Below are 13708 nucleotides of genomic sequence, written 5' to 3' on the forward strand. Positions count from 1 at the left end.
GTTTTACACGGGATATCGATCACCATTCCTCCACTTCCACACATACCAACGGGCCAGGGTTTTACACGGGATATCACCATTCCTCTACTTGGACACATACCAACAGGCCAGGGTTTGACACGGGATATCACCATTCCTCCACTGTCTTGGACACATACCAACAGGCCAGGGTTTTACACGGGGTATCACCATTCCTCCACTTCCACACATACCAACAGGCCAGGGTTTTACACGGGATATCACCATTCCTCCACTTCCACACATACCATAAGGCTAGGGTTTTACACTTGATATCACCATTCCTCCACTTCCACACATACCAACAGGCCAGGGTTTTACACGGGGTATCACCATTCCTCCACTTCCACACATACCAACAGGCCAGGGTTTTACACGGGATATCACCATTCCTCCACTTCCACAGATACCAACAGGCCAGGGTTTTACACGGGATATCGCCATTCCTCCACTTCCACAGATACCAACAGGCCAGGGTTTTACACGGGATATCACCATTCCTCCACTTCCACACATACCGACAGGCCAGGGTTTTACACGGGATATCACCATTCCTCCACTTCCACACATACCAACAGGCCAGGGTTTTACACGGGGTATCACCATTCCTCCACTTCCACAGATACCAACAGGCCAGGGTTTTACACGGGGTATCACCATTCCTCCACTTCCACACATACCAACAGGCCAGGGTTTTACAGGGGGTATCACCATTCCTCCACTTCCACACATACCAACAGGCCAGGGTTTTACACGGGATATCACCATTCCTCCACTTCCACACATACCAACAGGCCAGGGTTTTACACGGGGTATCACCATTCCTCCACTTCCACACATACCATAAGGCCAGGGTTTTACACGGGGTATCACCATTCCTCCACTTCCACACATACCAACAGGCCAGGGTTTTACACGGGGTATCACCATTCCTCCACTTCCACACATACCAACAGGCCAGGGTTTTACACGGGATATCACCATTCCTCCACTTCCACACATACCAACAGGCCAGGGTTTTACACGGGATATCACCATTCCTCCACTTCCACACATACCAACAGGCCAGGGTTTTACACGGGGTATCACCATTCCTCCACTTGGACACATACCAACAGGCCAGGGTTTTACACGGGATATCACCATTCCTCCACTTCCACACATACCAACAGGCCAGGGTTTGACACGGGATATCACCATTCCTCCACTTCCACACATACCAACAGGCCAGGGTTTGACACGGGATATCACCATTCCTCCACTTCCACAGATACCAACAGGTGAGGGTTTTACACGGGGTATCACCATTCCTCCACTTCCACACATACCAACAGGCCAGGGTTTTACACGGGATATCACCATTCCTCCACTTCCACACATACCAACAGGCCAGGGTTTGACACGGGATATCACCATTCCTCCACTTCCACAGATACCAACAGGCCAGGGTTTTACACGGGGTATCACCATTCCTCCACTGTCTTGGACACATACCAACAGGCCAGGGTTTTACACGGGATATCACCATTCCTCCACTTCCACACATACCAACAGGCCAGGGTTTTACACGGGATATCACCATTCCTCCACTTCCACACATACCAACAGGCCAGGGTTTTACACGGGATATCACCATTCCTCCACTTCGACACATACCATAAGGCCAGGGTTTTACACGGGATATCACCATTCCTCTACTTCCACACATACCAACAGGCCAGGGTTTGACACGGGATATCACCATTCCTCCACTTCCACACATACCATAAGGCCAGGGTTTGACACGGGATATCACCATTCCTCCACTTCCACACATACCAACAGGCCAGGGTTTTACACGGGATATCACCATTCCTCCACTTCCACACATACCATAAGGCCAGGGTTTTACACGGGATATCACCATTCCTTTACTTCCACACATACCAACAGGCCAGGGTTTTACACGGGATATCACCATTCCTCCATTTCCACAGATACCAACAGGCCAGGGTTTTACACGGGGTATCACCTTTCCTCCACTTCCACACATACCATAAGGCCAGGGCTTTACACGGGATATCACCATTCCTCCACTTCCACACATACCAACAGGCCAGGGTTTTACACGGGATATCACCATTCCTCCACTTCCACACATACCAACAGGCCAGGGTTTTACACGGGGTATCACCATTCCTCCACTTCCACACATACCAACAGGCCAGGGTTTTACACGGGATATCACCATTCCTCCACTTCCACACATACCAACAGGCCAGGGTTTTACACGGGATATCACCATTCCTCCACTTCGACACATACCATAAGGCCAGGGTTTTACACGGGATATCACCATTCCTCTACTTCCACACATACCAACAGGCCAGGGTTTGACACGGGATATCACCATTCCTCCACTTCCACACATACCATAAGGCCAGGGTTTGACACGGGATATCACCATTCCTCCACTTCGACACATACCATAAGGCCAGGGTTTTACACGGGATATCACCATTCCTCTACTTCCACACATACCATAAGGCCAGGGTTTTACACGGGATATCACCATTCCTTTACTTCCACACATACCAACAGGCCAGGGTTTTACACGGGATATCACCATTCCTCCACTTCCACACATACCAACAGGCCAGGGCTTTACACGGGGTATCACCATTCCTCCACTTCCACACATACCAACAGGCCAGGGTTTTACACGGGATATCACCATTCCTCCACTTCCACACATACCAACAGGCCAGGGTTTTACACGGGGTATCACCATTCCTCCACTTGGACACATACCAACAGGCCAGGGTTTGACACGGGATATCACCATTCCTCCACTTCCACACATACCAACAGGCCAGGGTTTTACACGGGATATCACCATTCCTCCACTTGCACACATACCATAAGGCCAGGGTTTGACACGGGATATCACCATTCCTCCACTTCGACACATACCAACAGGCCAGGGTTTTACACGGGATATCACCATTCCTCCACTTCCACACATACCAACAGGCCAGGGTTTTACACGGGATATCACCATTCCTCCACTTCCACACATACCAACAGGCCAGGGTTTTACACGGGATATCACCATTCCTCCACTTCCACACATACCAACAGGCCAGGGTTTGACACGGGATATCACCATTCCTCCACTTCCACACATACCAACAGGCCAGGGTTTGACACGGGATATCACCATTCCTCCACTTCCACACATACCAACAGGCCAGGGTTTGACACGGGATATCACCATTCCTCCACTTCCACACATACCGACAGGCCAGGGTTTGACACGGGATATCACCATTCCTCCACTTCCACACATACCATAAGGCCAGGGTTTGACACGGGATATCACCATTCCTCCACTTCCACACATACCATAAGGCCAGGGTTTTACACGGGATATCACCATTCCTCCACTTCCACACATACCAACAGGCCAGGGTTTTACACGGGATATCACCATTCCTCCACTTCCACACATACCAACAGGCCAGGGTTTTACACGGGATATCACCATTCCTCCACTTCCACAGATATCAACAGGCCAGGGTTTGACACGGGATATCACCATACCTCCACTTCCACAGATACCAACAGGCCAGGGTTTTACACGGGATATCGCCATTCCTCCACTTCCACAGATACCAACAGGCCAGGGTTTTACACGGGATATCACCATTCCTCCACTTCCACAGATACCAACAGGCCAGGGTTTTAAACGGGATATCACCATTCCTCCACTTCCACACATACCAACAGGCCAGGGTTTGACACGGGATATCACCATTCCTCCACTTCCACACATACCATAAGGCCAGGGTTTGACACGGGATATCACCATTCCTCCACTTCCACACATACCGACAGGCCAGGGTTTGACACGGGATATCACCATTCCTCCACTTTCACACATACCATAAGGCCAGGGTTTGACACGGGATATCACCATTCCTCCACTTCCACACATACCGACAGGCCAGGGTTTGACACGGGATATCACCATTCCTCCACTTCCACACATACCATAAGGCCAGGGTTTGACACGGGATATCACCATTCCTCCACTTCCACACATACCAACAGGCCAGGGTTTTACACGGGATATCACCATTCCTCCACTTCCACACATACCAACAGGCCAGGGTTTTACACGGGATATCACCATTCCTCCACTTCCACACATACCAACAGGCCAGGGTTTGACACGGGATATCACCATTCCTCCACTTGGACACATACCAACAGGCCAGGGTTTGACACGGGATATCACCATTCCTCCACTTCCACACATACCAACAGGCCAGGGTTTTACACGGGATATCACCATTCCTCCACTTCCACACATACCATAAGGCCAGGGTTTTACACGGGGTATCACCATTCCTCCACTTCCACACATACCATAAGGCCAGGGTTTGACACGGGATATCACCATTCCTCCACTTCCACACATACCATAAGGCCAGGGTTTGACACGGGATATCACCATTCCTCCACTTCCACACATACCGACAGGCCAGGGTTTGACACGGGATATCACCATTCCTCCACTTCCACACATACCATAAGGCCAGGGTTTTACACGGGATATCACCATTCCTCCACTTCCACTAATACCGACAGGCCAGGGTTTGACACGGGATATCACCATTCCTCCACTTCCACACATACCATAAGGCCAGGGTTTGACACGGGATATCACCATTCCTCCACTTCCACACATACCAACAGGCCAGGGTTTTACACGGGATATCACCATTCCTCCACTTCCACACATACCAACAGGCCAGGGTTTTACACGGGATATCACCATTCCTCCACTTCCACAGATACCAACAGGCCAGGGTTTGACACGGGATATCACCATTCCTCCACTTGGACACATACCAACAGGCCAGGGTTTGACACGGGATATCACCATTCCTCCACTTCCACACATACCAACAGGCCAGGGTTTTACACGGGATATCACCATTCCTCCACTTCCACACATACCATAAGGCCAGGGTTTTACACGGGATATCACCATTCCTCCACTTCGACACATACCAACAGGCCAGGGTTTTACAGGGGATATCACCATTCCTCCACTTCCACACATACCAACAGGCCAGGGTTTTACACGGGATATCACCATTCCTCCACTTCCACAGATACCAACAGGCCAGGGTTTTACACGGGATATCACCATTCCTCCACTTCCACAGATACCAACAGGCCAGGGTTTTACACGGGATATCGCCATTCCTCCACTTCCACAGATACCAACAGGCCAGGGTTTTACACGGGATATCACCATTCCTCCACTTCCACAGATACCAACAGGCCAGGGTTTTACACGGGATATCACCATTCCTCCACTTCCACACATACCAACAGGCCAGGGTTTTACACGGGGTATCACCATTCCTCCACTTCCACACATACCAACAGGCCAGGGTTTTACACGGGGTATCACCATTCCTCCACTTCCACAGATACCAACAGGCCAGGGTTTTACACGGGGTATCACCTTTCCTCCACTTCCACACATACCATAAGGCCAGGGCTTTACACGGGATATCACCATTCCTCCACTTCCACACATACCAACAGGCCAGGGTTTTACACGGGATATAACCATTCCTCCACTTCCACACATACCAACAGGCCAGGGTTTTACACGGGGTATCACCATTCCTCCACTTCCACACATACCAACAGGCCAGGGCTTTACACGGGGTATCACCATTCCTCCACTTCCACACATACCAACAGGCCAGGGTTTTACACGGGATATCACCATTCCTCCACTTCCACACATACCAACAGGCCAGGGTTTTACACGGGGTATCACCATTCCTCCACTTGGACACATACCAACAGGCCAGGGTTTGACACGGGATATCACCATTCCTCCACTTCCACACATACCAACAGGCCAGGGTTTTACACGGGATATCACCATTCCTCCACTTCCACACATACCATAAGGCCAGGGTTTGACACGGGATATCACCATTCCTCCACTTCGACACATACCAACAGGCCAGGGTTTTACACGGGGTATCACCATTCCTCCACTTCCACACATACCAACAGGCCAGGGTTTTACACGGGATATCACCATTCCTCCACTTCCACACATACCAACAGGCCAGGGTTTTACACGGGATATCACCATTCCTCCACTTCCACACATACCAACAGGCCAGGGTTTGACACGGGATATCACCATTCCTCCACTTCCACACATACCAACAGGCCAGGGTTTGACACGGGATATCACCATTCCTCCACTTCCACACATACCAACAGGCCAGGGTTTGACACGGGATATCACCATTCCTCCACTTCCACACATACCGACAGGCCAGGGTTTGACACGGGATATCACCATTCCTCCACTTCCACACATACCAACAGGCCAGGGTTTTACACGGGATATCACCATTCCTCCACTTCCACACATACCAACAGGCCAGGGTTTTACACGGGATATCACCATTTCTCCACTTCCACACATACCAACAGGCCAGGGTTTTACACGGGATATCACCATTCCTCCACTTCCACACATACCAACAGGCCAGGGTTTGACACGGGATATCACCATTCCTCCACTTGGACACATACCAACAGGCCAGGGTTTGACACGGGATATCACCATTCCTCCACTGTCTTGGACACATACCAACAGGCCAGGGTTTTACACGGGGTATCACCATTCCTCCACTTCCACACATACCAACAGGCCAGGGTTTTACACGGGATATCACCATTCCTCCACTTCCACACATACCAACAGGCCAGGGTTTTACACGGGATATCACCATTCCTCCACTTCCACACATACCAACAGGCCAGGGTTTGACACGGGATATCACCATTCCTCCACTTCCACAGATACCAACAGGCCAGGGTTTTACACGGGATATCACCATTCCTCCACTTCCACAGATACCATAAGGCCAGGGTTTTACACGGGATATCGCCATTCCTCCACTTCCACAGATACCAACAGGCCAGGGTTTTACACGGGATATCACCATTCCTCCACTTCCACACATACCAACAGGCCAGGGTTTTACACGGGATATCACCATTCCTCCACTTCCACACATACCAACAGGCCAGGGTTTGACACGGGATATCACCATTCCTCCACTTCCACACATACCATAAGGCCAGGGTTTGACACGGGATATCACCATTCCTCCACTTCCACACATACCGACAGGCCAGGGTTTGACACGGGATATCACCATTCCTCCACTTCCACACATACCATAAGGCCAGGGTTTGACACGGGATATCACCATTCCTCCACTTCCACACATACCATAAGGCCAGGGTTTGACACGGGATATCACCATTCCTCCACTTCCACACATACCGACAGGCCAGGGTTTGACACGGGATATCACCCTTCCTCCACTTCCACACATACCATAAGGCCAGGGTTTGACACGGGATATCACCATTCCTCCACTTTCACACATACCAACAGGCCAGGGTTTTACACGGGATATCACCATTCCTCCACTTCCACACATACCAACAGGCCAGGGTTTTACACGGGATATCACCCTTCCTCCACTTCCACACATACCAACAGGCCAGGGTTTGACACGGGATATCACCATTCCTCCACTTGGACACATACCAACAGGCCAGGGTTTGACACGGGATATCACCATTCCTCCACTGTCTTGGACACATACCAACAGGCCAGGGTTTTACACGGGGTATCACCATTCCTCCACTTCCACACATACCAACAGGCCAGGGTTTTACACGGGATATCACCATTCCTCCACTTCCACACATACCAACAGGCCAGGGTTTTACACGGGATATCACCATTCCTCCACTTCCACACATACCAACAGGCCAGGGTTTTACACGGGATATCACCATTCCTCCACTTCCACAGATACCAACAGGCCAGGGTTTTACGCGGGATATCACCATTCCTCCACTTCCACACATACCAACAGGCCAGGGTTTTACACGGGATATCGCCATTCCTCCACTTCCACAGATACCAACAGGCCAGGGTTTTACACGGGATATCACCATTCCTCCACTTCCACAGATACCAACAGGCCAGGGTTTTACACGGGATATCACCATTCCTCCACTTCCACACATACCAACAGGCCAGGGTTTTACACGGGGTATCACCATTCCTCCACTTCCACAGATACCAACAGGCCAGGGTTTTACACGGGGTATCACCATTCCTCCACTTCCACACATACCAACAGGCCAGGGTTTTACACGTGGTATCACCATTCCTCCACTTCCACACATACCAACAGGCCAGGGTTTTACACGGGATATCACCATTCCTCCACTTCCACACATACCAACAGGCCAGGGTTTTACACGGGGTATCACCATTCCTCCACTTCCACACATACCATAAGGCCAGGGTTTTACACGGGATATCACCATTCCTCCACTTCCACACATACCAACAGGCCAGGGTTTTACACGGGATATCACCATTCCTCCACTTCCACACATACCAACAGGCCAGGGTTTTACACGGGGTATCACCATTCCTCCAGTTCCACACATACCAACAGGCCAGGGTTTTACACGGGATATCACCATTCCTCCACTTCCACACATACCAACAGGCCAGGGTTTTACACGGGATATCACCATTCCTCCACTTCCACACATACCAACAGGCCAGGGTTTTACACGGGGTATCACCATTCCTCCACTTGGACACATACCAACAGGCCAGGGTTTTACACGGGATATCACCATTCCTCCACTTCCACACATACCAACAGGCCAGGGTTTGACACGGGATATCACCATTCCTCCACTTCCACACATACCAACAGGCCAGGGTTTGACACGGGGTATCACCATTCCTCCACTTCCACACATACCAACAGGCCAGGGTTTTACACGGGGTATCACCATTCCTCCACTTCCACACATACCAACAGGCCAGGGTTTTACACGGGATATCACCATTCCTCCACTTCCACACATACCAACAGGCCAGGGTTTGACACGGGATATCACCATTCCTCCACTTCCACACATACCAACAGGCCAGGGTTTTACACGGGATATCACCATTCCTCCACTTCCACACATACCAACAGGCCAGGGTTTTACACGGGATATCACCATTCCTCCACTTCCACACATACCAACAGGCCAGGGTTTGACACGGGATATCACCATTCCTCCACTTCCACACATACCAACAATCAACAGCCTAGCTGCTTGCTGCTGTGTTTATTTTAATCTTGTGGATACATTAATTTTTTGAAAAACCACTGGTGGCTTTTAGCAAACTGATTCAAACTAAATCATTGCCCTTCGCGTAGAGAGCATATATATTATACGTTATTTGCGTGTTTGACCAAAATATGACAATTTACACAGATCGAGACAGTCATTGTTCTCCGAGACCGCGCTAGCGGTCGAGGTGAACAATGACTGTCGAGATCTGTGTAAAATGTCATATTTTGGTCAAACACGCAAATAACATTTATGTATCGATCGAATTCCTTTCAGGTACTTATGACTTTGTTGTTGTTTTGACGATTGAACGAGCACACACACACATGCATGCAATCCACATGTATGCAATCAAACACATAAGCTTCATATTTGGGCGTTTCAGGTTGACCGAAACTTCAAAGGAACTACAAAACACACGTCATGTACTCACTTTGTTGTTGTTTTGACATTGAACAGCACACACACATGCAATCAAACACATGACGGTTTTTTTTTGAGTTCCTTTGAAGTTTCGGTCAACCTGAAAAGCCAAATTATTATACGTTATTTGCGTGTTTGACCAAAATATGACATTTTACACAGATCGAGACAGTCATTGTTCTCCGAGACCGCGCTAGCGGTCGAGGTGAACAATGACTGTCGAGATCTGTGTAAAATGTCATATTTTGGTCAAACACGCAAATAACATTTATGTATCGATCGAATTCCTTTCAGGTACTTATGACTTTGTTGTTGTTTTGACGATTGAACGAGCACACACACACATGCATGCAATCCACATGTATGCAATCAAACACATAAGCTTCATATTTGGGCGTTTCAGGTTGACCGAAACTTCAAAGGAACTACAAAACACACGTCATGTACTCACTTTGTTGTTATTTTGACATTGAACAGCACACACACATGCAATCAAACACATGACGTTTTTTTTTTTTTGAGTTCCTTTGAAGTTTCGGTCAACCTGAAAAGCCAAATTATAAAGTTTTGTCGGCCTCTGACGTCACATGACTCAAAGAAGGGAAATCCAATGTCCAATCGATACATAAAGTTTTGTCGGCCTCTGACGTCACATGACTCAAAGAAGGGAAATCCAATGTCCAATCGATACATAGGCTGTTCATTTTTGGTATGTGACCAACTGGATGGATGATCTTATTCTATGTAGAAGCCTGGCCACATCTGATGGATGATCTTATTCTATGTAAAAGCCTGGCCACATCTGATGGATGATCTTATTCTATGTAAAAGCCTGGCCACATCTGATGGATGATCTTATTCTATGTAAAAGCCTGGCCACATCTGGTGGATGATCTTATTCTATGTAAAAGCCTGGCCACATCTGATGGATGATCTTATTCTATGTAAAAGCCTGGCCACATCTGATGGATGATCTTATTCTATGTAAAAGCCTGGCCACATCTGGTGGATGATCTTATTCTATGTAAAAGCCTGGCCACATCTGATGGATGATGTTATTCTATGTAAAAGCCTGGCCACATCTGATGGATGATGTTATTCTATGTAAAAGCCTGGCCACATCTGATGGATGATGTTATTCTATGTAAAAGCCTGGCCACATCTGATGGATGATGTTATTCTATGTAAAAGCCTGGCCACATCTGATGGATGATGTTATTCTATGTAAAAGCCTGGCCACATCTGATACGGTAACACAATGCATTAAGAAACATTATTTATCTACCAACACTTCCTTCCGAGTGACTCGTCATTTACACAACATTTTACGCATATCGATGTATGCACGCACGCACGCATACACACACACACACACACACACACACACACACACACACACACACACACACACACACACACACACACACACTAAATCACTAACAAACACACAAACACACACACACACACACACACACACACACACACACACACACACACACACACACAAACACAAACACAAAAACAAAAACAAGTCGCGTAAGGCGAAAATACAATATTTAGTCAAGTAGCTGTCGAACTCACAGAATGAAACTGAACGCAATGCCATTTTACTCGTAGCATCGTCAGGCCACCGCTCATGGCAAAGGCAGTGAAATTGACAAGAAGAGCGGGGTAGTAGTTGCGCTAAGAAGGATAGCACGCTTTTCTGTACCTCTCTTTGTTTTAACTTTCTGAGCGTGTTTTTAATCCAAACATATCATATCTATATGTTTTTGGAATGAGGAACCGACAAGGAATAAGATGAAAGTGTTTTTAAATTGATTTGGACAATTTAATTTTGATAATAATTTTTATATATTTAATTTTCAGAGCTTGTTTTTAATCCAAATATAACATATTTATATGTTTTTGGAATCAGCAAATGATGGAGAATAAGATAAACGTAAATTTGGATCGTTTTATAAATTTTTATTTTTTTTTACAATTTTCCGATTTTTAATGACCAAAGTCATTAATTAATTTTTAAGCCACCAAGCTGAAATGCAATACCGAACCCCGGGCTTCGTCGAAGATTACTTGACCAAAATTTGAACAGATTTGGTTGAAAAATGAGGGCGTGACAGTGCCGCCTCAACTTTCACGAAAAGCCGGATATGACGTCATCAAAGACATTTATCAAAAAAATGAAAAAAACGTTCGGGGATTTCATACCCAGGAACTCTCATGTCAAATTTCATAAAGATCGGTCCAGTAGTTTAGTCTGAATCGCTCTACACACACACACAGACACACACAGACACACACACACACACACACATACACCACGACCCTCGTCTCGATTCCCCCCTCTACGTTAAAATATTTAGTCAAAACTTGACTAAATATAACAACAAGTCGTGTAAGGCGAAAATACAATATTTAGTCAAGTAGCTGTCGAACTCACAGAATGAAACTGAACGCAATGCCATTTTTCAGCAAGACCGTATACTCGTAGCATCGTCAGTCCACCGCTCATGGCAAAGGCAGTGAAATTGACAAGAAGAGCGGGGTAGTAGTTGCGCTAAGAAGGATAGCACGCTTTTCTATACCTCTCTTTGTTTTAACTTTCTAAGCGTGTTTTTAATCCAAACATATCATATCTATATGTTTTTGGAATCAGGAACCGACAAGGAATAAGGTGAAAGTGTTTTTAAATTGATTTCGACAATTTAATTTTGATAATAATTTTTATATATTTAATTTTCAGAGCTTGTTTTTAATCCAAATATAACATATTTATATGTTTTTGGAATCAGAAAATGATGGAGAATAAGCTGAACGTAAGTTTGGATCGTTTTATAAATTTTTATTTTTTTTTACAATTTTCAGATTTTTAATGACCAAAGTCATTAATTAATTTTTAAGCCACCAAGCTGAAATGCAATACCGAAGTCCGGGCTTCGTCGAAGATTACTTGACCAAAATTTCAACCAATTTGGTTGAAAAATGAGGGCGTGACAGTGCCGCCTCAACTTTCACGAAAAGCCGGATATGACGTCATCAAAGACATTTATCGGAAAAAGGAGAAAAACGTTCGGGGATATCAGTCCCAGGAACTCTCATGTAAAATTTCATAAAGATCGGCCCAGTAGTTTGGTCTGAATCGCTCTACACGCACGCACGCACGCACGCACGCACGCACGCACACACACACACACATACACCACGACCCTCGTTTCGATTCCCCCTCGATGTTAAAATATTTAGTCAAAACTTGACTAAATATAAAAACACAGAAACACACACACACGCACACACACACACACACACACACACGCGCACACACACACGCACACACACATGCGCTCTGAAGAGAGTATGCACAAAGTTTACTCTGGGAAATAACTTCCTTGCCGAACGTGGGGATCGAACTCAACCGATAGCGATAACTGGTTTCAAGCCAGCGCCGCTACCGACTGGCCAACATCTGGCCAACATCTGGCCAAGCATGGACACGGAATAATACACGGAATTAGACACGGAATAAGAGAGCCCTTTCACTCGACCACATTCCAAACATCAACAGTGTGGCTACATTCTGTGCAGAGCAAGAATTTTGATCTGAATTATTTTCGTAGATAGAAATAGGTACAGTCGAACCTGTCCTTGCGACCGCCCTTCCAAAGCGACCACCCCTCCAAAGCGACCACCCCTCCAAAGCGACCACCCCTCCAAAGCGACCACCCCTCCAAAGCGACCACCCCTCCAAAGCGACCGCCCCTCCAAAGCGACCACCCTTCCAAAGCGACCACCCTTCCAAAGCGACCACCCTTCCAAAGCGACCACCCTGCCAAAGCGACCACTTTTGGTCGGTAGCTTAGGTGGTCTTTACAGACAAGTTCGATTTTAATTCGTAATAAATTCATCAATACAGTCACACTCCACCGACCGCAGCCAAACTATTGGTGTTTGGTATGTATTTAAGTTGAGAGACGCTCTTGCCCTGAACTGGTCTCTGGTGGGG

This window comes from Littorina saxatilis, linkage group LG3 (genome assembly GCF_037325665.1).
Source record: "Littorina saxatilis isolate snail1 linkage group LG3, US_GU_Lsax_2.0, whole genome shotgun sequence".
Lineage (NCBI taxonomy): Eukaryota > Metazoa > Mollusca > Gastropoda > Littorinimorpha > Littorinidae > Littorina > Littorina saxatilis.